Below are 6,218 nucleotides of genomic sequence, written 5' to 3' on the forward strand. Positions count from 1 at the left end.
CGACTCTTTGGCGCTTTTTAAGTTCTTCTTCTTCTTCTTCTTCTTCTTCTTATTATTATTATTATTACTATGCTAAGGTAGGCTATATACCTCATTATTTTCATAGCTATAGTGTACATTTAAATATTTAATTGTAGCTTTATGTTCGTTTTGGCTATTTCACTCTTGAGGATGACATATTCCATTTGTTGGATTAAATTGCACTGAAAATTCTGCTCGTTGGTTAATAGTTAATCTGATTTTATGTTAAGAAGACCTCATGTAGTGCCCTAGATCCGTGAGCTTTCTAAATTTTCACCGCATTTTGAATCCACTGGCAGTCACTAAAAAAAGTTGCGACATTGAAATTAGAATCAATTCAAGTTCAACCCTTTTGGGGACTGTGTGTAAATACATATGTATATCTGGCGTCACCTGGTGGACATGTAGCATATAGCAATGCGGTTTGTACCTTATCGTCTTATCTCAAATGTAAAGTGTAACCTAAAATTGTTTAAAATGATCACTGGACCACAATCAGAACACTTATAATAAATACTTGAGGAAAATGTTGTAACACTTACAGTTTGAAAAGTCAGAAAAGTGGTGATGTCATTAATACCATACACTCACATTTCCTTTTTGAGCTCACAGGAGAAGTGCATGTGACTGTGAGCAACTACAATGTAGATTTTATGACCAAGAAGACTGATTTTCATGAAGGAAAATAATTTTTTAAATAATTTTTTGCCTAGCAATCATTGTATTGTAAATACAATTATTTTGAAGTGTCAGTTTCTCTAGTTTAATTTGATGCTTTTTAGTCATGCTAACTTCAAACCCACGTACTAAAACAGTTATAATGTAATGGCTATTTGGGGTGGTGATAGTTGTAACTGTTTATTAAAAATGTACAACCAACCCCTAATAATGATTTCAGTGAGTCTAGTTATCAATCCCATCCACTGTTAAAGGGTTAGTTCACCCAAAAATGAAAATAATGTCATTTATTATTCACCCTCATGTCGTTCTACAGCCGTAAGACCTTTGTCCATCTTCAGAACACAAATTAAGATATTGTTGATGAAATCCAATGGCTCAGTGAGGCCTCTATTGAGAGCAAAGCCATTCAAACTCTCAAGGTCCATAAAGGTACTAAAAACATATTTGAAACAGTTCATGTGAGTTCAGTGGGTGAATAGAAAGGGTGAATAAAAAAAATCCCATTGTTTTTGCCAAACATGTCATTTCATGTCATTTTATTTTTCAAACAACTTACTTCTGGTGTCCACTACAGAGGACATAGCATAACATGAATAAATTATAATTTTTAAAAAAATGTTTTCTTATGCTCTTAACAATGTAATGACGTGAAAAAATACTAAATTCAAAAACTCAGGAGGATGGTTACAAATTCACTCCCTAACAAGTATGTCATACTAGTTTGTTATAAAGTAAACTTTCTCAGGTTTCCCCTATTATAAAGTGAAGGCTTCATGTTAACAGCCATCCTTCTGGTCCCTGGTCATTTTTTCTTCATTCCTTGTAGTTTGTAACTTGCCAGTTGAATGCTAAACTCAAGAAATTTGTTGTATCTCTTGATTTTTTAAATTGAGTTAAGCTCCCATTCCAATTCATTGTGATATATATAATATCACGTTCACTTGTCCTCCATGTAACATTAATTTATTAACAACATTTTCTCCCTTCTGTGAACTTATTTGATTCATACCAGTCATGATTTGCAACATGACTTTATATTTTGGTGGTTTTTTTTGCCTGTTAAGTGTATCGATTGCAACAAAGCTGAGATTGTTATTTCTGATTCTCAATTTTCTTCTAAAATGAGCATTTTTATCAAGCTTGTATGTTTAGGTTCAGTAATTTCACTTTAAATGGCAATTAATAGGTCATTTTCATTGGCATTAAAGTGAAATAGCTGAACATAAACATACAAGCTTGATAAAAATGCTCATTTTAGAAGAAAATTTCAGAAAGCACTTAGAGGCTTTTGCATCTGAAGTCTTCATATGTTTATCTCAGTGTATGATGTGTGGTGGGGGCCCTAGAAACCAGAGCACTGTATTCCTGCTTCCAGAGATCCCACCTAAAGGCTGCAGGATGGTGGATCTGTAGTTCTGTACATCTTATAGACCTTATGATTGCACAGATAGGGCATGACCACTAGATGTCATCCAAAACCAGCTGATAGGAAGTTTTTGCTTTTGTTGTTGTTTGCAAACTGTAAAATTAATATAAAATCATAGTTTTACATTATCATTATTAGTAGGCTAATGTAATTAATGATTTTAACATACATGTGTATCAGAGGTTACGTTCACACTGTGAGCCTTAGCGCTCAATTCTGATTTATTGTTGAGATCTAATTTTTTTGTATAGCTCTTCACATTGTTGTTTTAAATGTGGCCTCAGTGTGAACAGATCATTGTCCTGGACTGACTCGCATGTGTAAAAGAACAATCAAAAGACGTCATTTAGCAGCATGCTAAAAGTAAAACCTGCTGGAGAGCAGCTGTCCTGTAGAGTTTAGCTCCAAACACACCTGAACAAGCGAATCAATTTCTTCAGAATTGCTAAGGCTACAGGCAGGTGATATCAGGGTTGGAGCTAAACTCTGCAGGACCTAAGGTGCTTATTTCTGATCTAGAGTGACATAAAAGTCACATGAATTCCAATTTGAATGTTCAGACTGAAATGCCATTGCAAATGTCTGACCTGTATCGGATTTAGGACCACATATAGAAGTGGGCCAAATAGAAATTTGAAAAGATCAGATTCTATGCATTTTGTGCTGTTCGTGCTTTCAGAGTGCTGTAACAACTTGACACTTTTGTTGTTTGAAAGAGAACTAACAGATAATTAGGATTATGACGATAGGCTATTATCAACATCTTCAATTCAAAACCATGTCAACTCCGACTTGTTTAGAACAGACATCAGCCTACAAGGTAAGCTATGGATAGGTTTTTAGTCTGGCCCGCTGTGGCATGGTTATGCAAAATCTGCATATAATTTCTGAAACGACATAAGCCACATATATTGTGTTGCAATGGCGCATACATTGTGATTTTCCTTTGTGATATAGTTGTTATCAGGAGGACTCGGGGTGGAACTGTTTTGTTTTTGATTTCATTTTTTCACGTGGCGGCTGCTTACACTTGATGGCACTGTGCAATTAGAAAGCGTAAGACCTTCGTTCATCTTCGGAACACAAATTAAGATATTTTGATTAAATCCGATGGCTCAGTGAGGCCTCTATAGACAGCAATGCCATTGTAACTCTCAAGATCCATAAAGGTACTAAAAACCCGTTTAAAACATCATTTGAGTTTAGTGGTTCTACCTTAATATTAATAATATTAAGTAATACTTTTTGTGCAAATGAACTGTTTTAAATATGTTTTAGTACCTTTATGGATCTTGAAAGTTACAATGGCATTGCTGTCTATAGAGGCCTCACTGAGCCATCTGATTTAATCAAAATATCTTAATTTGAGTTCCGAAGATGAACGAAGGTCTTACGGGTGTAGAACGACATGAGGGTGAGTCATTAATTACATTATTTTCATTTTTAGGTGAACTAACCCTTTATAGGTGAAGTATGTAGTTTCTGTGACACTTGTGGCACCTAGTGGAACTTCAAAAATCAAGCAAACTTGCAAACAGCCCTCAACTCAAACATCACAAAAACAGCACGTATATGGGGGCTTGAGAAAGCATGTCTCAACAGGTAAAATATTAAAAGACAATAAAAGGTCCAACACATGAGGAATACTTTTAGCTGTGTTGCTATGTGTCATGTGTAAGCAATTCTGTGCTGTCGTCTCCAACAGTTTCAAAACATGTCTCAGTTATATTGTCATTTTTCACATAAACCACGCAAAATCTGATCAGAACAGTCAGACTGTAATGGATTTCAAGAAATTCGATTTAAAAGGACTTCAAACCACATATGAATGTAGCTTGAAACAGATTTGTAGTAATCACATTAATCTGATCTGATTTCAATCAGATAGGCACAAAATTCAGATTTGGACTGAGTCTGAACGTAACCAATCTCAACGAGGCTATAGACACTGGAATGTGTTGGATTACCATAAGATATATGATCTTAAAATTGTAGAGCACAGGTGTCAAACACAAGGACCGCGGGCTGAGTACAGCCCACAAAGGTGTCCATCCGGGGGATGATTTGAACAATAATAAAAATCAGTTATGCATGGTCCACCGGCTATAAATCCGAACAGTTAGTTTTATTTTGGCCAATATCTATTCTGGACTTGCAAACAAACTGCTTTACAATCATTTCCCAATCTGTCGTTTGTGTGGAAATATTACAAAGTCTGAATCCAGGACGTTAACACAGCCACATGCTGAATATGGACACAAAGGGAAGAACACAGACGTGCCAGCAGAGCAAATACTGTACCAGGCCAGGCTCACTGTTTGTGAAACATAGGAAGAAAAATATAAATATTGAATTGGGTTTTATATGAATGTAACTTAGAAGGGAACTGTCTTTAGAAAAGTTTCGATCTCCGTACAAGTAGCCTCCCAGAAAGCAATAGCCGTCATTAACTATAGAGACCCGATATAGTCTGGCAACAAGGCAATTCATAAAACATAAAATGTTTTATGTTATGTTTTACATAAAACATAACAGCAACACAGGTCAATATAAAGACAATATAAGAAGACATTTGAAAACGTTTTAAAAGAGCTAAATAGAAAATAAAAACAAGATTACATTGCAGTGTAATAAATTCATAATTATTCCACTTAATGAAAGGCAGTGGCAAACAGTAAAGTCTTTAGGCTTGATTTAAAAGAATTAACAGTTGCAAGTTGGATGTCAAGTGTGTGGATGTCAAATTGACGTCAAAAAATTGATGTTGACGTCAATTTGTTGGGTTTTTTTTTTCAACATCCATTGGACATCAGTGTGTGGACGTCGAATTGACGTCAATTTGATGTTTTTTTCTGACATCAATTTGACATCAGTGTGTGGACATCAAATTTATGTCAATTTGATGTTTTTTTCTGACATCAAATGAACATCAGTGTGTGGACGTCAAATTGACGTAAAAAAATTGACATCAATTTGATGTTTTTTTCTGACATCAATTGGACATCAGTGTGTGGACATCAAATTGACGTCAAAAATTGTCGTCAATTTGATGTTTTTTTCTGACATCAATTGGACATCAGTGTGTGGACATCAAATTGACATCAAAAATTGTCGTCAATTTGATGTTTTTTTCTGACATCAATTGGACATCAGTGTGTGGACGTCAAATTGACGTCAAAAAATTGACATCAATTTGATGTTTTTTTCTGACATCAATTGGACATCAGTGTGTGGACGTCAAAAAATTGACGTCAATTTGATGTTTTTTTCCGACATCAACTGGACATCAGTGTGTGGACGTCAAATTGACGTCTAAAAAGATTTACGTCAATTTGATGTTTTTTTCTGACATCAATTGGACATCAGTGTGTGGACGTCAAATTGACGTCAAAAAATTGACGCCAATTTGCTGGGGTTTTTTTTCGACATCAGTTGGACATCAGTGTGGACGCCAAATTGATGTAAAACAATTGGTGATACACAAAAAATGGTGATACATAATGTTTATTTATTTATTTATTTTTTTTAAGAACTGCTTGAATAAATTCTTTTAATGTGACATCAGGCTATATTGATATAAATTATATAGTCTCAATTTATATTGCTTTGAAAAATATATCCATATATTACTAAAAACTATATTGCTCAGCCCTAGTGTGCATCCAAACAAAAGAGAATGACTCCCTGATGTCAACAATGCTTTTCTCATGCATTTTTTTTTTCTTATTTGGCAGATGAACTTTCCATGGATGCTATGGAAATAAAGCCAACAATTAATCAGATTGTTTTATAAACCAAAAATCATTGTTAACCTTTTTTATTTAACTTTTTTTTGTAAAGTAGTAAAATGTTACATATATAAAAAAAAAAAAATTGTATCGTATTTGTAAAATTGTATTTATTATTTATTTTTCATTTTGTATTATCTTGAGTTCTTTTTCTAAATAAAACCTTTATATTTAATTTGTTTGAATGGATTGTCATTTATGAGAACCTATTATATTTAAGTGAAAAGAATCCTTTAGACATTATTTTGTTTTCTATAACATGTATAGATGCAGTCATTCATTAGCTGTATATTTGATGATAG

Source organism: Chanodichthys erythropterus, chromosome 14 (genome assembly GCF_024489055.1).
Source record: "Chanodichthys erythropterus isolate Z2021 chromosome 14, ASM2448905v1, whole genome shotgun sequence".
NCBI lineage: Eukaryota > Metazoa > Chordata > Actinopteri > Cypriniformes > Xenocyprididae > Chanodichthys > Chanodichthys erythropterus.